At 43.6% G+C, this 27278-nt stretch overlaps 2 long non-coding RNA genes across 2 annotated transcripts; one reads left to right on the top strand and one right to left on the bottom strand.

The window, feature by feature from the left end:
- Positions 1 to 3002: 3002 nt before the first annotated feature.
- On the top strand, positions 3003 to 5624 carry LOC309380240. Its single transcript, XR_014172756.1, has 3 exons — positions 3003 to 3068; positions 4775 to 4836; positions 5517 to 5624. It is a non-coding gene; the product is annotated as an uncharacterized lncRNA (long non-coding RNA).
- Positions 5625 to 5713: 89 nt separating this feature from the next.
- Positions 5714 to 10774, bottom strand: LOC309380238. Its single transcript, XR_014172754.1, has 3 exons — positions 10666 to 10774; positions 6363 to 6420; positions 5714 to 5813 (listed from the first exon to the last, which is right to left on the bottom strand). It is a non-coding gene; the product is annotated as an uncharacterized lncRNA (long non-coding RNA).
- Positions 10775 to 27278: the final 16504 nt, after the last annotated feature.

Below are 27278 nucleotides of genomic sequence, written 5' to 3'. Positions count from 1 at the left end.
TGGGCATGCATGGTCTACTCACACAGGCACTGTCATCTCTACATCCTTTCAGATGGAGGCAGAGATGACTCGGCCAGCTCATAGCCAGACCTATCCCCAGGTGCCTCGATGAAGAGGGAGGCTCTTCATTGACAGGGGAAGGTGCCAGAGCCACTTCCACAGTTGTTCATCATACATACATACATCATATATCATACATACATCATACATACATCATACCATACAAGTGGGCCTGTCCTCTGGCAAGCCAGTAAGCACTTCCTGAGCTCTATCTCCCAATCCTCCATGACTCTCCCCAAGTCACATACCCTCCAACATGTTGAGTCCCCAAACCAGGACGCATGTCTTCTTGTCTGTCTTCCTGCCTAAGTCGCGTGACCCGTATGAGATCATGAAGGCCAAAAGACATGCTTTTTCGGGGTCGTGCTCTCCCAGTTCCCAAAACTGCATGTAGTCCTAAATAAAGCACTCGAGGGGGGGCTGTGCTCTCATGGTGCCTGAAAACTCATGTTTTGGGGTACCATTGGAGACCACAGTCCTCCAAATTTCCTTTTCCAGGGCAAGATCTCTGCATAAAATTGCTCAAGAACACAGCACCCAAAATGCCTGCTGCGCTCTCAGGGGGGAAAAGGGATGTTCTGGTTTTCTGGGACACCTGCATGGTCTGAGGTCAGACTCCTCTTGGAGTCCCAAGTTCTCTCCCTGGGCCAGTCTCTTCCAATTCTTCAAACTCTTCCCATTCCTCCTTATCATATCACCAACCTCTCCATGACAGATCCATAGGACTTATGACAGGCACCTTCATTGAGTAGCTTTTATTATATGCTGAGGATGCACCTTTATATCCCGGCCTTTGACACCTGGGTCTATATTTTAGAACCCACCTTATTGTCTTGATTGTTTTAACTATTTTTATATTGGATTTTAAAATTGTTGTAACCTGCCTTGGGCCCTGGTAAAGGGTGGGAAACAAACATACATACACACATACATACAAGGGAAATTATTATGTTCTTAGTTGTCTGACAGATTCCACACCCTGAAAGCCACCATGTTGTATCAGGACCACCAATTACCTGAGGAACAAATCTAAAATTAAAAGTTTAGCTGAGAAAGGCTCTGTCCTGTGCACACCCAGCTAAGGAAGGCAAATGGCTGATAGTTAGTTCTTTATTGATGAAAGTACACATTAACAGCAGCACCTAGGGATACAAACACACACACTTCTGGCATCTACATAGCTGGCATTAACTTTTCCAGGTTTGTGCCTGGCAAGGCAGTTGGGTGCAGCCTCCCCACACACCCTGGGCTCCCCCCCCCCCGTCCAATGAAGTGTGCATACACAACCTGAGACTTCCTGCATCGAAGTTGCTGTTGCGCTTCTCTCTTGAAGCCCCTCCTGGTTCTAGGAGACAGTGGGCTGGGTATGGCGGGGATTCGACCTGTCCACCCCTTGCCTGAATAGACTTTTCGTCTGCTTCTGACACATTCTGTGTCCCCACCTTTGTCTCTGATTGCTCAGACCCTTCCCTTTCCCCCTGGCTCCTGCCTCTCAAGTGGCACTAAAACCCATAAATCACTGGCCCCTCTCCTGGGTCAGCCTCCAGCCCCCTAACCTGTCACACACTTGTCAGAGCCCTGCCAGTCCTTGACATCCTGCAGTCCTGTGCATACTTTTTTCTTTTTCTTTTTGAATAAGCTGCATTTAATTTACTGCTGAGTAAACAGGATTCAAATGAGTAAAACTTGCAACCCTAATGACTGTACAAGTGAGGGAAACAGTCAGCATGGGAAGCAAGTGGTAATTAAATCTCCTAAAATCAGTTTTAGGAAGAGATTTTAGGGTGTGGCTTCTTCCCAGAACAAAGCTTGGCCTGAGATGCAGGTCCATGGCAACCAGCCTCAGATTATATGCATGGAAGGAAAAATTGGAGACGGCTGTAGCTACAAGAACTGTAAAGAGAATTGTGTGCCAAGGAAAAGGAAAAGTGTAATAAGCTGCAGCTGAGCATTCACATATTAACTAGTGCAAAATGTACAGAATTGTATTGATGGAGAATGAAAGTGGATTGTTTTCATTTTAGGAAAGGACATGGGTGAGAACAGGAGATAAACGCCCCTTTAACAATTACCGAGGAATAAACAGATAGCAACAAACAAATTCTCACATGCCTCAAAACAGTATCTGTGAGAATTTTCTGGAATATGCTTAGCCCAGAACAGTTCTGCTAGGGACCCTCCCACAATGGATGGGAGCCAGGAATATTTTAAATGTTGGCTTTAAAAGAACAGTCAATTGAAATAGATACATGAGAACTAATGTTTTATATGATTCATTTATTTTATTTACAACCTGTTATACCACCCCATCCCAAATATTTCAGCGGGCAACAATATGTCAGTCATAAAAATCACAATAACACACACTCCCTATCTCTAGAAAGTGAAAACCAGACTGAATGATGCCTTACATCATTTCCAGAAGATGTTCAAACTCAAGCTTTGGTGAGTCTTCAGGGGGAAACAAATTCCCTAATTAAAGGCAGACAGCAACAATGTCTGTCTGTACATTGTTAAGTATAATAACTATTGTGTGCATTATGTTACAAATTATATTTTAGAGAGAACTAAGGATGGGTGTAATCCTCTCCTGCTTGCTAGAGTTTTCCCTTCCTTATTAGGAGGAAGGAACAGATGTCAAGACTGTCTTAACCATTATGTAGGGCATATGCTTTAGTAATTATTATTATTATTATTACTATTATTATTATTACCCCACCCATCTGGCTGGGTTTCCCCAGCCACTCTGGGCGGCTTCCAACAAAATATTTAAAATAAAATAAAATAAAACATTAAAAACTTCCCTAAACAGGGCTGCCTTCAAAGGTCTTCTAAAAGTTAGATAGTTGTTTATTACCTTGACATCTGATGGGAGGGCGTTCCACAGGGCAGGCGCCACAACTGTAAATTCTAATCACAACTGTAAATTCCAGGCCAACTGTTTCACCCATCTTGCTCTCTGCTCTGAATGTCCTCCTCCTCCTTCAACTTCAGTTGCTCTTAACTAGGTAGCTGATGATAGATCTAAAGGCCACCTTAACTAACTACGCCGGGAGTTGCTGGTGTTGGCATTGGCCTATCCTATAGTATGACTAGGGGACAGCATTGTTGTGGTACTGAAAGTGGCCCAAGGCCCATTGGTGGGTCCTGCCCCACTGTTTGAGAAACACTTCGCTAAGGTGATGCTTGTGCTGACTCATTCTCATAAGTACAGATATAGCCCCTATATTGTTAGTTTTCCATTACTGCATTGGACATAGTTGAATGCTGACATCGTCATTTGGCTGCACTTTGAACAAGCGGTTATCATGAAAACTGTTGTCAGGGAAATGCCACTTCACATCAGTAAGGCTGATGGTTGCAGTGATTCTGAGGTCACATTTTTACACAATGTAAATAAAATGTTCCCATGATAATGTTTATAGCTACTGATCCTTGAGAATGCCAAATTAAGCAGAGTCAACCTAAGAATAATCTAGGGATGAACTGCATGGGTATTTCTTGGTCACAAATATTCATCAAGGCAGATAGGAATTCGAGCCTTACTCGTGTAAACTTGAAGTAGGTTTGTTTCAAACAAACCATAGTTATGATTAACCACAGCTTGTCAGGTTCAGACAAGGCAACAGGGTACAGTTAATCAAAAGCAGAAGTGGAAGATTCCAAAGTCCGTATGACCACATTGTAGGTAGGAAGAGTGCGGAGGATGAAAGACCTAGGCTTACCTAGGTTTATTTCCAGTATAATGAACCATGGTTTTTTCTGGAGTTCAAATGCAACTTACACTCATATATGCATAGCAGGAAGAGAAAACTGCTGCAGTTGCCAATAAGTTTTTGGAACGTGGCAACACTGAGTTTGATTGCCAACATTTAACATTCCTCCAACAGAATTTGCACAAGGGTCAAAGAATGTAACTCATACAGTGAATGGTACCATAATTACATGGGATTATCTACATGGCATAAGTATTTTTCTTTATTTCAAGCAGAGGAACAACTGTGCCAACAAAGCATTGCCGTTCATTTGGAAAGCTGGTTTTCCCAGCCCTGTCTTGGGCTGGAACACCAGGAAAAAGCTGCTTTTAGCGGCAACTTGTTGGGATCCCAAGAGTATGTCTATGTGACCCAGTCTTCTATTTTAACTAATCAGACATAGATCCAGAACATTCTTTCCAATTTCTCCTGTCCAATAATTCTAGCGTATGGTTAAACCAACAAGAGATTTTCTTTCTTTTTTTTAAGGAAGGAAAGTGGGGGTAGGAGAAAGCCCAGTCTGAAATAGCTACTTTTTATTTGTGCATTGTGCCATTTTTAAATTAGGAATAATACTGTGTGTCTGGTACATTTGTATTTATTTTACGAGTCATACTGAAATAACTCAGTTGCTTCTCAGGGCAAGGGTGGATGAATAGCTGCTGCTTTTTATGAAGCCAGCTGCCCTGACTTATGGCTTGCCATTTCTCCAAACTTTTACAGTTCTCCTTCAGTGAGTCTAAGCCTGATTATATTATCTTTTGCTACAATACACTCCCCCTTTTCCAATGAACCTTAGCTGGAACTGCTCCCAAAGGAGTCCTGAGCATGCATAATATGAGATCTGTACTTGATTAAACAGAAAAAAAATGTAAATAAACTTTTCACTGGGGCTGTAATTTCCTCCCCTGGTTGTTGCCCATCCTCAGTGACACTTCATTATGTATATTTCTTTATAGTACTTCCAATGTGTGAAATGCCTTATGATCTTATCTCTATCATTCCGCACCTGCCCTGCAAGGTAAGTGAATATTATTGCTATTTTACAGATAAGGATATGAACATGGGAGAGAGAGTGAGGCTCTTAACAGAGTAGCTATGGGCAAACTTCGCCCAGGATTGCAAGACCTCGGGCCCAGGGGCTAAGTGTGGTCCCTTGGGACTCCCCCCAGGTCACCCCCCAATAGCCTTACTTTATAATTTCCATGAGTGTGTTTGCCTAGCTAGAATGTGTCCTTTACTTGGGGCCAGCCCACCCAAGAGGCAAGGTGAAGTGACAGCCTCAGGCAGCAGGATCCACAGGGGTGGCAGACCCAATGTAGATTTTTATTCCCCATTTGTTCCTGGTGTTTCTGATTATCTACACTCACCCCTTCTTCCCTAGCAGGGAGGGAGGTGCCATTTTGTGGTTTGCCTAAGGTGCCAAAATGAATTGGACTGGCCCTGCCTTGAACTCTGATAATACTTATTGGTTGCCTGGATAGAAGACAGAGAATGGTGTGTGTGTCTGATCCAGCTGAATCCTAGAGCTGTTAAGCACTAAATGGCATAAAGGCACTGAAGCCCCAGTAGTTTTCCAAGAAGAGTGGTATGAAAATATTATAAAAAGATATTTGAAATGAAGTGATTAGATATATTAAGGGTGTGATACAATCAGTTAATTTCTTTTAAAACATTCATCTTTTATCTAATTAATTTCAGCTTTGCACAGTGAAACAGACAACTAGTGAGACGGATGATTCAGGAATATCATTGAACAGTCTGGCAGCATTCCAAAGGCATGCGAAATCAATTCTTGCTATTCTGGCCAGATCTGGGTAAAACAGGCTGGATGGTTGTCCTGCCTGCACCATATCCTGCAACTTTATTTTCCATATCAAAAGTTCAGAACGTTACATTTGTCATATGTAACATCTGTTTTCTGAATTGGAAGTAGCAGTGATTTCCAGTGTATTCCAAAAGAAAATTTCGCACAATGGAACCTGACTGATACTTGGCCTAGAATGGAACAGAAGACGTGGTTAATTGGTTGTGTTCAGTGTCAAATCATTGGCTCAGTATTATCTATGTTGGCCCTTCTCTATAGTCCTGCCTTTCAACTCAGAGCCATTTGGAAATGTTGCTTGAATTGACTTATGGACTTATTGCAGTCATCAAGAATTAACATGACATGTACTCCAGCCTTAGCAACTGTCTTAATTAAACAATTGTCTTAAATCTGATGCTTTTGCCAACATGGGGTGCTTCTAGACAAGAGCATAATATTGTAAACATGTTGTTGACTTGAGATATTACAAACGGTTCACTAGCAACAGGCTTTGCTTTTGTTTGTTTTTTAACTTACCAGTTTTTCCCTGGGCTGGCATTTTGATGAACAGCACCAATCCCACAACAAATGCCCATCTGGAACCACCCCAGTCTGCAATTTGAAAGCTTTACAGCTTTCTGCAATAAAGACTACCCAGTATCTTAGTTGAAGATAAACTACATATTGGGAGGAGATATACATTCAGGAAAAGTGCACCTCTTTATCATAACCAGACTTACGTTAATGTGAGTTTATAGATCCTTTGTTCTATGCTTTCTTATTCTGCTCTTCAGTATTCTATATTTATAAGCAGATATCAGAGTCAGTGTTACTACCAGGAATGTTAAATGCAGTACCACATTAAATCATCTAATCACAGTAATTATTAGAGAAAAATGGGAAGCAGCTGCTGTAACACAGCACTTTGGTTCCAAAACTAAAGACAGATGGGCATGATAATACAGCATTATTAATGACACACTTTGCCTATCTATTTTACATAGTATTTCCTAACACTGGCAGGTTAGTGAAATGCAAGCTCCTTTTGTGATCTCGCCCTTTGACAAAATAGATAATAGAATAAGTTGGTGTTTTATTTTCACATGCATCAAAGATATATGAGCTGAGCAATTCATTCACCGTTTTTTAGAGTTCTTTCCATGCTAGCACCCTTTTGATCACAAACGTTAAGTGAAAGAACATAAAAGAGTCCTGCTGGATCAGATCAAAGGCCCATCTAGTCCCACATGATGTTCCCACAGAGGCCAACCAGATGCCTGCAGGAGATCCGCAAGCAAAAGCACTGTCCAATTCTTGTTTTCCATCAACTGATAGTCAGAAGCATAATATTTCTGATACTGGAGATAATATATAGCCATCACGACTAGCACGAATGGAATATTGCTCTTCCACAAGGAGGTGGAAATGGAAGTTGAATTAAAACGGAAGTTGCACACTGTACCACACTGCTATACCATCTACAAAAATAATGCAACACCCATCTCCCCATTTACACGATTCAACGTACTGTCCCATGCCACTGCAATCTCTGAGCAGTGCAAGATTCCAGGGGTTTGAGGCACTTACCTAGAGTTAGGGTTTCCTTTTGAAAATGAAGCACAGTGGAGACTATGGTGTCTTTATGGTTTATTTACATGTATATACAACCTGAGCCTGTGATGGAGGGCTTCACAGCATTAACACCCCAAGAAGGCCCTGCTTCTCCCATAGCCACAGCCTTGGATTCAAGCAGAAATTAGCCTCTCGCTCACTCTCTCTGCCTTCCCAACCTCCAGCTTTTTTCCTCCAGGTCACATCACAGCAATCTCTGCCCGCACCTCCAGCTTTGCCCTTCTACCTCTATCTAAGAGCTGGAGAAGGAGCCCCACCCATTTGTTATCCAGCACAGAGCCCCCTTTCCTTTGTTTTCTTAATAGCCCATCAGCCTTCCTTTGTTCTCTCCCAATGGCCCCTCACCCAGGCAATTACCTGAACACAATATATCAGGGCAGTTCACAGAATAAAATACAAGATAAAAACACAAGTAAATAATTAAAGCAAAAACAGCAAAGCAATACCCCCCCTTCTTCCCACAGACACATTTAAAAAGCTGTAGAATATTAATCAACCAAAGGCCTGCCTGAAAAGGAACATTTTTGCCAGACGCCTAAAAATATACAATGAAGGAGCCAAGTGAGCCTTCATGGGGAGAGCATTCCACAAATGGGAGCCACTACAGAAAAGGCCCGTTCTTGTGTCGTCGCGTGCCCCCACCCACCCTGGACCTCACGGGGAGGAGGCACATGAAGAAGGGCCTCAGATAATAATCTTTTAAATGATGGTCATCGTAGTTCAACAACATCTGGGCAGCACCACATTGACTACTCTGGCATAATGTGTGGCATCAAGTCAAGCAGACTCAGAGCCAGATTACTGAGGGAGGCAGATTTCACTCTGGAGTGCACAGAGAATATATATGCAGGGGGAGGATGTGGTTACAAAGCAACTGAGAAGTCTGGCAGCAGTAGAGAAACAAATGAATTCCCTACAATGAAAATGCATTTTATAACAGCTAAAAGATTGCCAGCCTTAGATTTAGCACTGTCAAAAAGTACAGACATAAAAAGGTTTCCATGCTTCCTATAAAACTGGCATCAGCCAAAACTATAAATGCCTGTCCTGCTGCAAATGTGAAAGAATGTCAAAAAAGTGGCAAATTTAGTCATTATGTTAAAATGTGTAATATAAGAGGGAGATAAAGTCTCAAGGCAAAGAGATGTTTACACTGGACAGATGCAAACCCGCTTGGTTTCTTCATTGGCACACTGAACTTTCCAGTTCTGGTAGGTGAGTGGCATGGGCTTCTTCTCACTAATAATCACAAAATGGTGAATTTACAAACTGGCACTCTCGGCTGTTCCAGGTAGCCGATTTTAATACACTAACTGCATAGCATTGTCTTGAATGTGACTGAAACACAAGGTTGGAAGATTAAATCATATGACGAACTGAAAGATAGATTGACAGGTTGGCTGCAATATCATCAGATAAATGCACTTTGGAATGAGGATAAAAAATTGGGGATGAACGAGAAAAAATCTAGATATCAGATACAGTAGAAGTGTTAGAAGGGAAAACTAAACTCTTAGCAAAGATGTATAATCTGTTGTTAGAATGGGACACAAAAGAGGAATTGGTAAAGGAGGTAATGATAAAATAGGCTATGGACATTGGACACAACATAGAGTATGACAAGTGGAAGACGTTATGGAACAGAGGAATGAAATTTACAGTATGTGTCACGTTAAGAGAAAATTTGGGGAAAAATGATGTATCGTTGGTACATCACACCGGTAAAATTAAATAAAATGTATAAAAGTGGAAATAAAATGTGTTGGAGATATAAGCAGAAGGAAGGCGATTTTTACCATGGTGGGCGTGTGACAAAATTTAAAAATTTTGGGAGCTCATATATAATGAACTAAAAAAAATCTTTAGGTACACCTTCTTAAAAAGACCAGAGGCATTCCTCTTAGGAATAATCGGAGATGAAATTAAAAGAGAAGACCAGAATTTATTTCAGTATGCGACAACGGCAGCCAGGATACTGATAGCTCAAAATTGGAAATCAGCAGAGACTCCCACAATTATGGATTGGCAAACAAAATTATTTGAATATGCAGAATTAGCAAGAATGACAAACAAAATTAGATATCAAAAAGAAACAACGTTTATTGAAGAATGGAGTAAATTTGTGAAGTACATTGAAAGTAATTGTAACAAATTAAAAACTACAGTAGGCCTAACTTAAACCTTGCTATGCGTAAATCACAGAGTTAGAAACTGCAGGAGAAGAAAAGATGTAAGAAAACCGCAACAGGATAGGAGGGAAGTCAAGACGTGTGTTAACGTTGTGTAAATAAATGGATGATACTTATAATTGATTAATAAGAGTTTTTATTTTTTATTTTTGTTTGTTTATTTTTCCTCTGTTGTATGTCTTTTGTTTTTGTGTGGAAATTTCAATAAAAAGCAAAAAAAAAGGGGGGGAGAATGTGACTGAAACAAATATTTGGACTGAATTTGGAGCAGGTTGTTTCAGTCCACTGAGAAACAGGGGGGACAATTTCTGAAGAGCTGCCACCCTCCCCCAAAAAACTTTTTATGATGGTTCAGGGAAAACAGACATTTGCTATGGCAGAGGCAGGTTTCTTTTATTAACCCTCACCCCCCCCCCAAAATGTGATGTCAGGTACCAATCCTTTTCCCTCTCAAACAGCATTCTAGGAAACAATTATGCTGCAGCTCTGTAGCACACTATTCACTCTTTCTGAGGTAAAAAAATTGCTGCAGCCCTGAAGCACACTATTCACTCTTTCTGAGGTAAAAATAATAATAATGCACAAGAGCAAATGCTGAACTTCATACCATAGCTGTCAACTTACAGATTTGAAAATAAGGGACCAGCAGCCTTGAAAATAAGGGACCAGCAGCCAAAATAAGGGACCTGCAGCCTCACCTGTTCCAGGCACTCCAGTCTTCCTGTCCTTCTGCAGTCTGGTCAAACTCATGCTGGGTAGCTTCGAGAACATTGTCCAACCAACTTTGTAACCAGAGGTTCAACTGAATAGAATCTGAATCACATGCACCACAAGGCCTATGCAGCCTCAACTTAAGATGGCTCCCCGGCCTGGCTTTGCACTGCAAATTTTGCAGCAGCACGTGCAACAAAATGGCGTCCAGCATTCAAAAACCCCCTCAGCTTGCATTAACCAGCCACACACAAGGCATGCAAGCTCCACCCCTCAGTCGTTCTTAGACTTCTTATTGGGTGAGCAACACAGCCAAGCAACACAGTTGGAGTCTCCCTCCTCCGTGGCCGGCAGGGAGGGAGGGAGAGGAGCTGCTTCCTTTGAAATTTAAGGGACATCATTTAAGGGACATTTAAGGGACATCCATCAATAAGGGACAGCACTGGGACATGGCGCTGGAATAAGGGAATGTCCCTTCAAATAAGGGACACTTGACAGCTATGCTTCATACCTGAGAGTTGCTAGAGAATCACTCAAGGCATTTTGCTTCCAGAGGGCAAGTGAAACATGGCGCCTCCCTCCAATTCCATGTACAAAAACTGACTAGACTGGCAGATGAATCTTACTCTAACACTAGGCATAGAATAGTGTCTTCTTCTGCACCTGAGGACAGCAGGCTAGCATAGGGGGGTGCAGGGCATATGACCTACACAGCTCTCTCCTTCCAACTTCTTGTTGCTACAGCTCTCTGCTGCCTCCACAATCTGCCACCTGAAGCAAAACCTCCTCTACTGAACTCCAGCCCCAGAGTTACATGTGAATAGAGTGATGTTATAGACACTGTTTGGCCTCAAATTAAAGACTTGGCTCTCTTACATAAAACCTTTTAAACAAACAAAGGAGAAAACCAAAACTGTCTCCATGTCTTTCCAAAAAGACCTTGACCACAAAGCTGGAAGAGACTTTCTTGATTCTGAAGAGAAATGTTTTCTTTAGATGCCGAAATGCAATAGCAAGTGGGAACCAAGTGTTCCATGAGTGAGTGCAGTGGGGCGGGGGGAGCAGTTTTGGAAAACACCACCAGAAATGAGAGGCCTTGAACAGCAGCCATGTTGAGATTGGTTGCAGTCAGAATTACACAGTGTCAGATAAACTTTGCTCTACACTCCTGTCTTCTGGTCCATCATTTTATAACAGTTTGCATGTGTCCTTGGCTTGAGCCAAAGCAGAAACAAGATCCGTGAAATGTAAGGTAGTAAAATAATTTTGGGAAATGATATATGAGTTGAAAAAAAGTTGAACGTAACTTTTTCTAAAAAACCAGAAGTCTTTCTTTTAGGAATTCTAGGTGCTGAAATCCCAAGGGAGCAGAAAAGACTATTTATATATGTTACCACGGCTGCGTGGATGTTATTGGCCCAGAGATGAAAAGAAGATAAAGTCCCTACCAGAGAAGAATGGCTGATTAAATTGATGGATTATGCTGAAATGGCTAAAATGACCAGAAGTATCAGAAATCAGGAAGTCGAAAATTTAAGGAATGAGGAAAATTTATCTCAAAAACCAGTGTAAACAGCTAAAATTGTTAATAGGATTGGAATAACACTTGTAGTTTAATGGTGAATTGTGGGCATAATGGATATGTAAAAGATCTGGATTATCATAAAAGATGCAGGAGGAAATGATTAACAATAGGACCCACAAAAGGGAGGAGGGAAGTCCAGGAGATTCTTTGGAATCTTGTTTCTATGTTGGATATGTGATTGTAAACCTTTAATTTGAAAAACCAAATAAATAAATAAATTCAAGAAAGAAAGATCTATAATATACCATCTCACCTATGCAAGCTTACTTAGAAGTTAGGATCCGTTGAGCATGCTCCCAGGTTTGCACAGTATTGCAACCAATAGCAGATGACATGGTGGGATGGTAGCACTCCACTGACCTCCTGCAGGTTGAGTCACTGATGCTTACCAGAAAGGAAAGCCGGAGGACAGCACTCTTGCTGGTGTGTTTACATAGCATTGGCCTCCCTGCTGCCTCACCCCACCCACTTCTAGGGTAAACAGCTGGAAGTCCACTGCTGGGAGATCAGATGAGCACTATCACCATACTGTCTGCCACATAAGCAAGCTATGCTTGTTCCTACCATTTGGATGCTTTGCATCTCAAGGGCAGTTGAAGAGTTTCTTTCTTGTTCTGGTTTTGCCTGCTGTTTGTGTCTTTTCCACCATGTAGTCATGCAAAGACCAGATACCGCAAAGCCCTAATCTATCCCAGCCACATAACATAGCTTCAAAGTAGCTCGGCTCACTCCTTCTCTCTCTCTCCATTGGCATGCTTTTGGTTATCCATGGATGAAACACAGATAGATAAGAACTTTCCATTATCACAGGAGGAAAAGATGGCGAGATGCCATCATGGTGGGTCGAAAGTTATGGGCTAAGAAGACAAGCTCAGCTTGCACACATAAATGTTACCTTGCAGAAAGGCTTTCAACTGGATGCAGATGGCAAGGCAAAAGGAGGAAAAGATTGAAACCAGTTGTCAGGGAGCTTTTCTCTGCACCGTAAATTATAGAAGGCCATGCTCACATAGCAGAAGCATTGAGGGGGGAGTTTTTGGGTTATTGCTTTTGGTTTGATTTTATATGTTGTGGTCTTGCTGTGAACCTCCCTGAGACCTCTGGGTATAGGGTGGTGTATAAGCTGAATTAATAATAATAATAGTCAAGAAGCAATAGTTTTTGAGACAATCAAAGGTCTGAGGAATGCACTATTCTTGTCACACCAAAAGAGGCATGCAAATAGTTAGATGATGGGCTACATGAGGGGCTAGATAAAGTTGGGGGAGAAATTCAATAATGTTCACTTCCTGTAACAATATACAAACTGAAACATAGCTGTCCTTTGAAATTTGCACATTTCTTAATTTTGTGATGCAGTTGTTCAGGACAATATGGTGTGCAAAAATGTGTATATTGTGGGGAAAGAACATAAAATGTATATATTAATGAAAATAGAATTCAACAAATATTAGGCAAGAATTCATACAAAAATGTGCAGATTAGGAGGAACATAGACTAAAATCCTGACAAACTTTTTTTTCAATGGAAGGAAATCACAAACCGACACAAAAGTTAAGATTGGAAAAATGAGATACGGATAGAACCAAAATAGACAGATTCTCCCCAGATTCAGGAGCCCAATTATAACTGGATTTATCAGAATCAAAGTGACATGCTAGTCATAGGAATGGCTTTCATGCTCCTTACCACCTCCAGGCTGGTTTGGACAGCCTTTAATTGCTTTGTAAGGGAAAATTTTCTAAGAAGAAGAAGAAGAGTTTGGAATTGATATCCCGCTTTATCACTACCCTAAGGAGTCTCAAAGCGGCTAACATTCTCCTTTCCCTTCCTCCCCCACAACAAACACTCTGTGAGGTGAGTGGGGCTGAGAGACTTCAGAGAAGTGTGACTGGCCCAAGGTCACCCAGCAGCTGCATGTGGAGGAGCGGGGAAGCGAACCCGGTTCCCCAGATTACGAGACTACCGCTCTTAACCACTACACCACACTGGCTCACAAGCTAAGCCTGGCTTGTGTCTTATAAACTGTCTTGGTGACACTTCAATATTCAAATAATAAATTGATTACCATACAGTTATGTGCCTGTTGGCTCAGAAGTAACTCCCACCCTATGTATAGGATTGCCACCTCAGTTTCTCTACATGCTAACAAAGACAGCCTGTAAATAAGCCAATTTGTTTGCATTGCAGTCATGCTGTAATGAATAAAACATATTGGATTCAAATTCCTCTGCAGCTATTAGGACTAGCCTGTGGGGTGAGTCATACTGTAAGGTTACCTAAATTGCTCTGATGAAGACAACCTGTATATTATCTTTCTAGCCAGGGTTTATATACTGGGACTAGTAAGAGGGAGACAGACAGAAATTCAGTGAATAATATTGGAAATAAATATTGAAATGGCCTTTGCTCTTCAACTTATATTGGGATTTTATCAGCAACAGTTCTGGAATGTTTCTGGATGGATTGATTGATTGATTGATTTTGCATACCATATGGGACATAATATGGAAACTATTCTCCTTTAGTTCGGGGGTGGGGATCTTGTGGCCCTCCAGATGTTGGACTCCAGCTTCCATCAGCTGCAGCCAGCACAGTCAATGGTTAGGGCTGGTGGGAGTTGTATTTCAGCAACATCTAGAGAACTACAGGTTCCTGGTCTCTGCTATAGTTCTACAGTTTAATTCTGGTTCAAAAATATAACTAAAGTGGAAACCTACACCCAAATATCCATTGTTGTCCAAATGTCTAATATCTAATTCGGTGTACTAAATGCATCAGAATGTTTTGTTTTGTTTTCAGGCATTTATTAAATTTACCTCTAAGCAGCTTTGGTAAACTGTTCTAGCTCCACAGAAAATAGCAATAAATATGCTGGTTCTGTTTCACAGGGTGCTTCTACCAGAGCAGTTGAGAACTACTTTCTACTTTTGAAGCAGGTTCAAATTAAAGCTCAGAACTAATCAAATCATGTTGGCTAGTTGGGCTTGGCTCATAGGCTGCTCTGAGGTGTTCTGCCTTCTCTTGAAACCACTTTTTACCTCTGGGAAGCTGTGAAGATCAATGACTGGAAAGAAGAAAATGTGTGTCACAGTTGCCTATGAGGCTGAGGTGGCAATTTTGGTAAGTCAAACCTAATACAGTGATACCTCGGGTTACAGACGCTTCAGGTTACAGACTCCGCTAGCCCAGAAATAGTACCTCGGGTTAAGAACTTTGCTTCAGGATGAGAACAGAAATCATGTGGCGGCATGGCAGCAGCGGGAGGCCCCATTAGCTAAAGTGGTACCTCAGGTTAAGAACAGTTTCAGGTTAAGAACAGACCTCCAGAACGAATTAAGTCCTTAACCCGAGGTACCACTGTACTGGCAACCTTGAAGATTGAAATACATGTTCAGCAGAAAACATTTCTGTTAAGAGATTTGCAACTTAAGACATTTTACAAGTGGCTCGTACTCAAGCTGACAGTGGATCCTGAATCTGAAATGTCAAGCGTGCCAAAGGAGAGAAGCAGCCAAACTTGCAAGGAAGCCTTTTCACAATAGACCAAAGTAGGTCTTGTGACCTCCCTGATGTCATATAGGAGCGTACAGATCAGACTGTCTCACTGGTCTCTGTAACAAGGGTGCTCTGTTGTTGAGTTTCTGGGATACAGCAGCCCTGCATCCCCACTTGATAAGAGTTCGGTCTCATTCTCTGGAGGAACTGGGTTCCTCAGGGGTATTCAGAGGAGAAGTGCTGTTAGTTCAGTGTATTAGCAATTGGTTTGCATGCAGGAGGTCTGAGGATCATGTCCAGGTAGGGCGGGAAGAGGCCTCCATCTGAAACTCTGGAGAGCCACAGCCATTCAGTGTGGACAATACTGAGCTAGCTAGGGGGATATACTGATTCCTATGTTCCTATTCAGAAGGGCCCTTCATTCACAGGAGATTGCATTTTAGTTACTGAGCAATCTGAAATAAACATCACACCAGCTCTTCCTGTTCTTATTCTGACATTATATATATCAAAAGCCATACAATAAACAGCAGTGATACATTAGACACACATGCCACTAGCCACACATGCGAGTCATTAAATCTTGGCAAATGTATCAGCTCCTTCAAATATTTGCTGATGTGGGCTCCCACAGGATATTTTTTCAAAAGAAAGTCTGGTGTACACATACGTTTCATATGCTGAGTTTGCACTGATGTGGGCTCAGCCAAGGAAACAGGTTTCCATAAAATATTGTATGCTTTCTGGTTTTATTGAAATCCCCATACCTCACACTCACTGTAAAAGAAATCTGACAGTGAGATAAATTAAATCACTACCCTATATAATATTAAGCTGTACTTTTCTCCGAAAGGTGACACTCTTAATCCTGATATATTCTACATTCTGTCAACAACCAAATTTATGGAACTGGAAGTAATTCACAATCCCATCATTCTCCCTTATGAACTTTCAAAGAATTTAATAAAAGAAGTCTTGAGAAAGGGTTACCCAACTCTCTTGAAAAAAATAATCATGAATAAGATTTTTTGGTTGTGTTTATTACATCTTTCCTACAAGAAGTTCAAAGCAGCATTACATGGGAGTTATTTATTTTCAGGAAAACATCATGAGATTGTGAAGGTTCGGCATTCTGTTGTACCTCAACTCACCCCCTAAGACCAACAGCCTTCTCCAAGCCAATGTCCTCCAGATGTTGTTGAACTCCAACTTATGTCTTGATTACTGTAGTGCACTCTAAATGGGGCTTCTCTTTAAGACAGTCCAGAAACTGCAGCTAGTGCAGAATGCCATCACCAGAGTACTGACAGATACTTCTGCATGAAAGAATGTGACACCTATTCTGTGGGATTGGCCCCGGCTGCTTATATCTCATCAGGTCCAAGTCAATGCAGTAGTTTTGACTTACAAAGTTTTGAATGACCCAGGTACTTGTCCAGAACACCTGTTGCTATATAGAGTAGTCTAGGCTCTGAGATTGACAGGGGATGTGGTACATTACAAGGAGACATAAGACAGGGCCTTCTTTGTAGTAGTGTCCTGGCTTTGGAACTCTCCTGCTGGAGGTGCCAATGGCTACATCATTAGTAAGCTTCCAGCATCTGGTTAAAACTGGAGATACTTAAGTAATTCTAGCTTTAACTGATGCCTAAGGTCTTCGTTTTTTTGATCTGCTGTGGTCTTTCATGGTCCTAAGGCAAGAAGGGGAAATGGCATCAATTAAACAGAGTGGAAGTCGGTTTACCAACCCTTCGCAGAGCTTAAAGACATGGCCTTTTGCTGCTAATCTTTTTACTCATCAGCTGGTTTCACAAGCTGTGTTCAGACATTCACCTGAACACACAGTGTTTAATAGTGAGGGCAGGCCATGCAAACCCCACCACAATATCCTCAATATCCTGGAGAGTCACTCCCAGTCAGCGTAGACAATACTGAGGTAGATGGACTATTATAGGGCAGAGTCCTATGTGCCTATAGGATTTTGAGCTGCAGGTCTTCCAAGCACTAGATGAACAATTTAGACTCTGCTGAGCTCCTCACAAAGGACCTGTGTGTTCCTCCCAATGCTGGAGAAAGAACAGAGCAACTGCTAGCTTTTCATTTTCTTTTGTTAAAATTCCAAAAGCAGTAGGTAAACCAGCAACTAGGGATAGGGAACCTCCAGCCCACATGCTGAATGCAGACCTGCAGGCCTCTTTCTTTCTCCACCTCTCAAGACTCCATCCAGACCACACATACCCTCTTTCACCTTGCTCCACACCCTCTCTGAGCACTGGCTGAAATGTGTCTTTGAACTGTGATAGTGCTTCAAGCTTGCCTGGGTAAAGAATGGGGTGGGGTGAGGAATGTAGAAACCTCTGGCTTTTGCATGGATAGAATGCAGCCTCCATGTTTTCTTTCCCAAAAGACAATACTGGGTACACCCATGATCTACATCTCTCTGGTGTAAGTCCAAAAGGTACAACAAACCAAGTTAACAAGGCAAGAGCTAATGCAAACACATAGCCCACCTTGAGTATACGAGCTCGGTCACAAACACTAAAATAATTCAGCCACTATTCTTTTTCTATTTCGTTATACAAACCCAATCTGGAAATACAAAACCCAGAACACCTGGATATACTTTCGTTTACCACTTCTTCTTTTCAAAAGCAGTTTAAACATCTGTTGAGAATGACCTTTTTGTACTCAATACTTAAGGCTGATTTTACCTTGCTGTCTGTAGCACTCTCTTCTTCCATTCCTTCCTCACCACCCGCAAGAAACACACACATTCAAATGCATATCTTGGCAAGCTTTGGAATTTTTGGCGCTTGAGCTGTCTGCTTCCTGTCTTTGTTATGCTTGATACTTCTAAGATTTTGGCTGGCTTCCAGGAATGAACCTCTTTGATATAAAATAGTAAGTTTCTGGCCTTCTAAGAACATGGCCTAAATAAGGGAACATGGTGATGGGAAGCACCTGTTCAAGACTGACTAATCATCGTCATCATCACCATCTGAATAACTGTACAATTCCAGGGGGGAAGGGCAGTGGAGAACCATGCCTGACCAGCAATCTCTCTTCAGTAAGATGCAATGTTTTACTGTATTTCAGTATGTTAGGGCTGGGTGAAAGTGGCCCCTAAAATTCTCCCTCTCAGTTGCAGATGGCGAAATAGTGATTATGCTGATGGTCTTCGCTGAATATTCTCTGGGAAAGCAGAATTCTCCAAGCATTGGGAAGAGGCCAAAAGAGACAATTCTGAGAAAATTATCTTCTGAGAAATTTCAGCCTGAGAGCCAGTGTGGTGTAGTGGTTAAGAGTGGTAATAATAATAATAATAATAATAATAATTTATTATTTGTACCCCGCCCATCTGGCTGGGTTTCCCCAGCCACTCTGGGCGGCTTCCACAAAAACCAGAAATACACTAAAATATCACAGATTAAAAACTTCCCTGAACAGGGCTGCCTTAAGATGTCTTCTGAAAGTAAGGTAGTTATTTATCACTTTGACATCTGATTGGAGGGCGTTCCACAAGGCGGGTGCCACTACCGAGAAGGCCCTCTGCCTGGTTCCCTGTAGCTTTGCTTCTCGTAATGAGGGAACCGCCAGAAGGCCCTCGGCGCTGGACCTCAGCGTCCGGGCAGAACGATGGGGGTGGAGACGCTCCTTCAGGTATACTGGGCCGAGGCCGTTTAGGGCTTTAAAGGTCAACACCAGCACTTTGAATTGTGCTCGGAAACGTACTGGGAGCCAATGTAGGTCTTTCAAGACCGGTGTTATGTGGTCTCGGCGGCTGCCCCCAGTCACCAGTCTAGCTGCCGCATTCTGGATTAGTTGTAGTTTCCGAGTCACCTTCAAAGGTAGCCCCACGTAGAGCGCATTGCAGTAGTCCAAGCGGGAGATAACTAGAGCATGCACCACTCTGGCGAGACAGTCCGCGGGCAGGTAGGGTCTCAGCCTGCGTACCAGGTGGAGTTGGTAGACAGCTGCCCTGGATACAGAATTGACCTGCGCCTCCATGGACAGCTGTGAGTCCAAAATGACTCCCAGGCTGCGCACCTGGTCCTTCAGGGGCACAGTTACCCCATTCAGGACCAGGGAGTCCCCCACACCAGCCCGCCCCCTGTCCCCCAAAAACAGTACTTCTGTCTTGTCAGGATTCAACCTCAATCCATTAGCCGCCATCCATCCTCCAACCGCCTCCAGGCACTCACACAGGACCTTCACCGCCTTCACTGGTTCTGATTTGAAAGAGAGGTAGAGCTGGGTATCATCTGCATATTGATGGACACCCAGTCCAAACCCCCTGATGATCTCTCCCAGCGGCTTCATATAGATGTTAAAAAGCATGGGGGAGAGGACGGAACCCTGAGGCACCCCACAAGTGAGGGCCCAGGGGTCTGAACACTCATCCCCCACCACCACTTTCTGAACACGGCCCAGGAGGAAGGAGCGAAACCACTGTATAACAGTGCCCCCAGCTCCCAGCCCTCCTAGACGGTCCAGAAGGATGTTATGGTCGATTGTATCAAAGGCCGCTGAGAGATCCAGCAGAACTAGGAAACAACTCTCACCTTTGTCCCTAGCTCGCCGGAGATCATCAACCAGCGCGACCAAGGCAGTTTCAGTCCCATGATGAGGCCTGAATCCCGATTGGAAGGGATCCAAATGGTCCGCATCCTCCAGGCGTGCCTGGAGTTGTTCAGCAACCACGCGCTCAATCACCTTGCCCAAGAATGGAAGATTTGAGACTGGGCGATAGTTGGCCATACTGGCCGGGTCTAAAGATGGTTTTTTAAGAAGCGGTTTGATGACCGCCTCCTTCAGCGGATCTGGGAATGCTCCCTCACAGAGGGAAGCATTCACCACCCCGCAGAGCCCATCGCCCAGCCCTTCCCGGCTTGCTTTTATTAGCCAGGATGGGCAAGGATCCAGGAGACAGGTGGTTGGTTTCACGCGTCCAAGCAGCCTGTCCACATCCTCGGGGGTAATGGATTGAAATCGATTCCATGCAACTTGACCAGGCAGAGCTCTAGCACTCTCCCGCCCCAGCCCTGCTCCCACGGTGGTGTCTAGCTCCTTCCGAATATGAGTGATTTTATCCGCAAAAAACTTTGCAAAATCGTTGCAGGAGATCTTGGGGTCTTTACAAAGCCCCGGTGGTAAAGGTGGTTCTGTTAAATTACGAACCACCTGAAAAAGTCTCCTGCTACTATTTTCTGCAGATGCAATAGAGGCGGTGAAGAAAGTCTTCTTCGCCGTCGCTATCGCCACTTGGTAGGCTCGACGTTGAGCTCTAACCTGTGTCCGGTCAGATTCGGAGTGAGTTTTTTGCCACCGACGCTCTAGCCGTCTCAGCGATTGTTTCATCGCCCTCAGCTCCGAAGAAAACCACGGAGCTGTCCGGGCTCCATGCAATCGGAGAGGGCGCTTCGGAGCCAGACAGTCGATAGCCCTGGTTAACTCCGCATTCCAGCGGGCCACCAGGGAATCAGCTGAAAGGCCATCAACATGGGATAAGGCGTCCCCTACCACTCTCTGGAAACCATTTGGATCCATTAAGTGGCGGGGGCGGACCATCCGAATTGGTCCCACCTCCCTGCAGAGGGGAAGGGTCGCGGAGAAGTCCAGTTGCACCAGGAAGTGATCTGACCATGGCACTTCTTTTGTTTCACTTTTACTTAGTGTCAGATCACCCACGTCACTAGAGGTGAACACCAGGTCTAAGGCATGTCCATGACTATGAGTTGGGCCAAACTTATTCAGGGACAGCCCCATGGAGGCCATGCTTTCCACGAAGTCCCGAGCTGCCCCTTGTAAGGTCGTGTCGGCATGGATGTTAAAATCCCCTAGGACAACCAAACTAGGTGTCTCTAGGAGAAAATCCGCCACGACCTGAAGCAGCTCAGACAGGGAATCCTTGGTGCAGCGGGGAGGTCGGTACACCAAAAGGAATCCTGTACTGCCCCTATTGCCCAACTTCCAGAACATGCACTCAGAGAACTGGATCTTCCCAGTAGGACGCCTGGTGCAAGCTAGTGACTTCCTAAAAATCACTGCAACCCCCCCTCCCCGCCCACATGACCTGGGTTGCTGTGCGTAAGAGAAACCTGGTGGGCAAGCAGCGGCAAGGACAGGCCCATCTGCTTCCTCCAACCAGGTCTCCGTCACACATGCCAGGTCAAGTCCTCCATCCACGATCAGGTCGTGGATGGCAGTGGTTTTGTTCATCATTGACCTGGCATTACACAGCAACACCTTCAGGTCATGTGGGTTTCCCCTGTTGATTCCAGTATCCATCCGGTCAAGGCCAGACCCGGAGGCAGGGATAGTCTTCAACCAACGACTAAACCTGCCTCCTCGGTAATGACATGGTCTGGTCTTAGCGTAACTCCGCCTCCTGCCCATGATCACCGAGATCGGATGTCCTATTGCTTCCCCCCCTGTGGAACTTGTCCCAGCCATCGTGGGGCCCCACTTCCAGGCAGCCCTGATCTAGCCCCTTCAAAACACAACACAAACTATACAGAACCAATAAAACAACAACAACAACAAAAAGGAACAAAACAATTATACTAAAATTAATCCCCAACAAATATCCATCCCACCCACCCCCAGCAATGGAAAAAAAGAAATAAAACTTTAAATTGCCACCGACTGTTTGAGGACATTTTAAAGCACATTGACCCCCTGGAACAGGGAAGCAATGGCAGAACACTTCCCACCCTTCCCAAGAGTTTGTTCCAAAAGTTTATTCCTGGGCCACGCCCCCTGGGCCAGTTGGAAAAGGCCCTGGAAGGGAGCAGGCCCTGCAGTCCTCACCCAGCTGATGGTCCGAGGCTTCCCCGCAGCAGGAGTCCCTTTATAGCCAGGAGAGAGGGCCTGGGCCACGCCCCCTGGGCCAGTTGGAAAAGGCCCTGGGAGGGAGCAGGCCCTGCAGTTCTCACCCAGCTGATGGTCCGAGGCTTCCCCGCAGCAGGAGTCCCTTTATAGCCAGGAGAGAGGGCCTGGGCCACGCCCCCTGGGCCAGTTGGAAAGTCTCGTAATCTGGGGAAGCTGGTTCGCATCTCCGCTCCTCCACATGCAGCTGGTGACCTTGGGCTAGTCACACTTCTCTGAAGTCTCTCAGCCCCACTGACCTCACAGAGTGTTTGTTGTGGGAGAGGAAGGGAAAGGAGAATGTTAGCCACTTTGAGACTCCTTCGGGTAGTGATAAAGCAGGATATCAAATTCAAACTCTTCTTCCTACACGCACCACTAGGCAAGCTGCCTCCACACTTCAAGGGAAAGGATGGATACAGCATAAGGAGAATGTAGGGCTGGGGAACAGGGGAACAGGAGACAGTGGGGCATGGTAGCTGCTGTGAGCAAATACGTTCTTTGGACAGAGACCTGGTGCAAACCACACATGACAATTGCAGTTGGATGTTAATTGCCCCTGAAGGTGCTTTGCATTAGAGAAGGAATGGGAGGGGAGGACTTAATTCTTTCCCTATCATTGCTTTCTCTCTGAAACTTCCACACACCCAAGCATTTTACCCTAGTGTGGCTCTCCAGACCCCTGTTTGCAAGGTAAACATGCCTTTGAAATACACTGAGGGGGAAAGTGGCTTGTAAATAGCCACTTGCCTATGACAAGCAGGTATTACCTTTAGACAACCAATCTGTTAAGGAAGCTTTTGTAAAGTTGAAGTGATTTTCTGTTCTCTTTCCTTTTAAATGTGTTGATGGGTCACAAATGACTTAGATTGCTAAACAGTGGGTGGTATACTCGTGTTTCTTTTATTTCCATGGGCTAATAAATCATGTGAGACATACAATAGAGAATATCAATGTATTTGTTTTTAATAGGGAAATTATGCAGAGAGCAATGTTTTTTCAAAGCAAGGGGCAGCAGGAAGCAACATACAAAATTGATGCAGTAAAATATGATCCATATTGCAACACTCTGAAACTCTTTATAATAATTGTTTTATTAATGTTCCAAAGAATACAGTGTTTCTAAAGGTCATCCAAAAGCAAAGAACAAGCAAAATTCTTCTCATGTACTGTATGTTTCTTGGAATTTATATTCTCTCCTTGTAGAATCCTTTTCAAAAAAACATGAGATTATCTTTCATTTTGCAACCTTTTTTTTTTTTTGACAGTTCCCCCTAGCCGTTTAACTTAAATATCACTGAGGTGTGGTGGCAAAGACTCAAATATTTATGCTTGGTTCAGTTAGAATTGCAGAAGGCGGAGAGGCCTGCCAGTTTGACTCCAATGTGTATACAGATAAGATTCAAAGTTTTTTTTTCTTTCTAGACTTAGTTTCAGTGAGTCCTGCTGGATGTGATGAAAAGGCAACGTAATGGGAGCCACAGGCAGGTGAGTGATGCCAGGGAAAAAGGGGGCAGAGCTATGGATGTGCCTCTTTGTAGAGTAGTAGTAATAGTAATAATAATAATTTTATTATGTGTGCCCCGCTCATCTGACTTGGTTGCCCCAGCAACTCTGGGCAGCTTGCCCCCCAAATAAACCCAGCCAGATGGGCAGGGTATAAATTATTACTACTACTACTACTACACAGAAAAGCATGCATCAAACATTAAAAACTTAGTCACATAGTTTTTTATCTCCTTGACATCTTACGATACAATATGATATGATACCACTGTATACTCCCATAGAGACTACCTTACAGTGTGTTTAAAACAAAAATCACATTTGGATAGAAACTGTTTCTCAGGGAGGGTGTTTGACAGGGAGGGCACAACTACCAAGAAGGCCCTCAGTAGGCTACATTCTAGCCACAAAAAGTTAGAGGTTTACTTACACCCACACCCACCCACCCACCCATACCAGAAGAGAAGAAGAAGAAGAGTTTGTATCTGATATCCCACTTTATCACTACCCGAAGGAGTCTCAAAGCGGCTAACAATCTCCTTTCCCTTCCTCCCCCACAACAAACACTCTGTGAGGTGAGTGGGGCTGAGAGACTTCAGAGAAGTGTGACTAGCCCAAGGTCACCCAGCAGCTGCATGTGGAGGAGCGGAGACGCAAACCTGGTTCCCCAGATTACGAGACAACCTCTCTTAACCACTACACCACACTGGCTCCAGAAAGAAGAGGCATTTTCACAGTTCAAGGGACACATTCCAGCCATGGAGGACACAGAGAAGGGTGGGTGGGTCTCTAGGCCTGAGGTTTCCCACCTCTGACCCAGTCCATTATTTGAGCCCTTTTCACATTTCCCATCAGTGGCCATGACCAGCTACATACACCTAGGAAGCTTACAAGAAGGTTAGGAACACCAAAGCAGCACCTGAGAACAACAGCACTTTCCCCTTGTGTGGTTTCCAGCAACTAGCATTCAGAAACATATGGCCTCCAACCATGGAGGCTAGGACATATCTTTCAAGGTTGGGAGCTATGAAAAGCCTTATCTTCCATGAATTTGTCGAATTGTCTTTTAAACCTACCCACATTGGTTGCCATCACTGCCTCTTATGGGATAGAACTCTATACAGTGGTACTTTGAGTTACAAACGCCTCAGGTTACAAACTCTGCTAACCTAGAAGAGTTACCTTGAGTTGAGAACTTTGCCCCAGGATGAGAACAGAAATCATGTGCCGCCGGCGCAGCGCCAGCAAGAGGCCCCATTAGCGAAAGTATGCCTCTAGTTAAGAACAGTTTCAGGTTAAGAATGGACCTCCGGAACAAATTAAGTTCGTAACTAGAGGTACCACTGTACCATGTGAATTGTATACCATGCTTCCTTTTGTCTGTCCTGAATCTTCCAACATTTGCGTGGAGGAAGCGGCAATGACCCCCTTTGGCCTGCACTCCTTGGCATCACATTGAATCCCACTGGAGAGTCGCCTGCCTATTTCTGAAGCTGCTTTTAAAGGTAAGCACATGGGGTTGTAGTTGCAACACATGACCAGCACATGAGCTCCATTGGATCCTGATGTAAGTTTTAAAAACGAAAGCTTTCCAAGATTTCAAGTGTCCTAACCTGGACCACAATCCTGCATGTTGTTTGACAATACAGTCATACCTCAATTTACTTTTGCTTCATGTTATGTTTTTTCAGGTTGCGTCCCGCGGAGACCCGGAAGTACCAGAAAGGGTTACTTCTGGGTTTCACCGCTCGTGCATGCGCAGACACGCAAAGACGAGGTCACACGCATGCGCAGAAGCGGCAATCACACCCCGTGTGTGCGCAGACGCGCCGGTTCGGGTTGCGTTCTTTTCATGTTGTGAACGGGCCTCCGGAACAGATCCCGTTCACAACCAGAGGTACCACTGTATGACTTTTCTTGTAGTTGTGCTGTTTAAGGCTATTTTTAAAAAGTTGTTTTGTTAATAGTGTTTTATAGAAAGTGGTTGTTTTACTGATGATTTGATAATTGTTTTATATGATTTATGTTGCAATTGTGATGTTCTTATTTATTGTATGTAAGACGTTTTGAGACTCACGTGGGTGAAAAGCGACATAGAAATACTGTATAATAAATGAATGAATGAATGAAAATGAAGTTGGAATCCTGTTGGGATTTTCAGAATTTCAGTAATGCAATTGTGCTCAAGATTGCAACCCCATTTGACACCATGATCTCTTTCTTCCTCTCGCTTAATTCCACCTATATGACAATTGGCACAATCAAATTATTTACATTTCTTCTCAGCAGCGCTTATTACTTCTTTATTATTTTGTTTATTATTTCAGGCTTGGAAGAGCTTCCTGTCTGCTGCAGTTAACTAGCTCAGCAGTGGGGAAATGGATTTTTAACAGCACTTAATCCACAGGCACTTTACATTTTTTGGTCAGATGTTTTCCCCGTTTTCAAAGTGTTTGTGCAGTGACAGCCACAGCTATGCTGTGAGAAGGATTCCTGGAACTGAAGGGCAACTGAAGCAGAGCAAGTCTGTTTCTACAGAGAATCATCATCATCCATGAACAAATGACTGTATTCAGAAAATATTGGGATGGAAGGAAACAAAAGGATTTTTTGTGGCATTGCTACAATTCTTTATTGATAAATAAGCAGAAAACTGTGTTTTGTTTAGCATGAACAGCAGAGCTGATAAGGACTGCCTTATCCCTTTGGCCAGCAAAAAGCAAAAAAAGTTGGCCTCATAGCATTTATACAAGGCCTGTCCAATCCAGAAGCTCCCTGTTGCCTATCAGTTTCAAAGAGAGGGATGTTGAAAGCACCTATTCCTTTCTAGTCCAAGGGCTTAGCACAAACAGTTCTAGACTGCTCACTAGTAAGCCCAGTATCAGCATGTGCTATCCTTAAGAACATCTTGTTCTCATTGTGGCAAGTTAGATGCCTGTAGGAAGACATTAGCAGGGCCTGAGTGCAACAACACTCTCCCCATTTTCAATTTCCAGCAACTGGTAGTCAGAGGCCTATGGGGAGGTAGAACAGAGCCATCATGCCTAGTAGTCACTGATATTGTGGCCTGTAACCATTGATAGTATCTTTAGTAGCTGTCAGAAACTAGCAGGTCCCACAGATAACGCCTACCCTCGAATTCTTTAGCCATTTTTCTAGTGCTTCCCCCGCAATACTAGGTGGCCCCCAGTGGGGGGTCTAGGAGCTACCATTTAAATTTCCCACAACTCAGTGTCCTTCAGATGTTTTGGACTACAGTCTCCCCTCACAAATATTCAATTCCCGGCACCCTTAGCAAACTACAGTTCCCATGACTCTTTGGGGGAAGTCATGTGTTTTAAATGTGAATGTGCCCCGTGTCTTTGTGTTATTGTATCAGGGGGGAAGCCCAGAATGTGATGTGAGAGGTTACAGAATTTTCCCATTTGTACTTGATCAGAAAACTAATGCAAATATGTATGAAAAATGATGCACATCTTTAATATAGCAGGGAACACAATGTGTCTTGGTTAACACCCATACGTGAGATCCTTTTATGGTAGAAAATTTCAGCACACAATTAATGTGCTGCAATGATGTGTCTCCCTTTCCTCACAGCCACCCAGTCTTTGTGGCTGTGCAGCTATCGTCAGGCGGTTTCTAAGCTTCCATTGTTGTCTTTAGCAGAA

This window comes from Podarcis melisellensis, assembly GCF_964234715.1.
Source record: "Podarcis melisellensis genome assembly, chromosome: 11".
Lineage (NCBI taxonomy): Eukaryota > Metazoa > Chordata > Lepidosauria > Squamata > Lacertidae > Podarcis > Podarcis melisellensis.
This window is presented reverse-complemented; position numbering and strand designations above follow the sequence as displayed.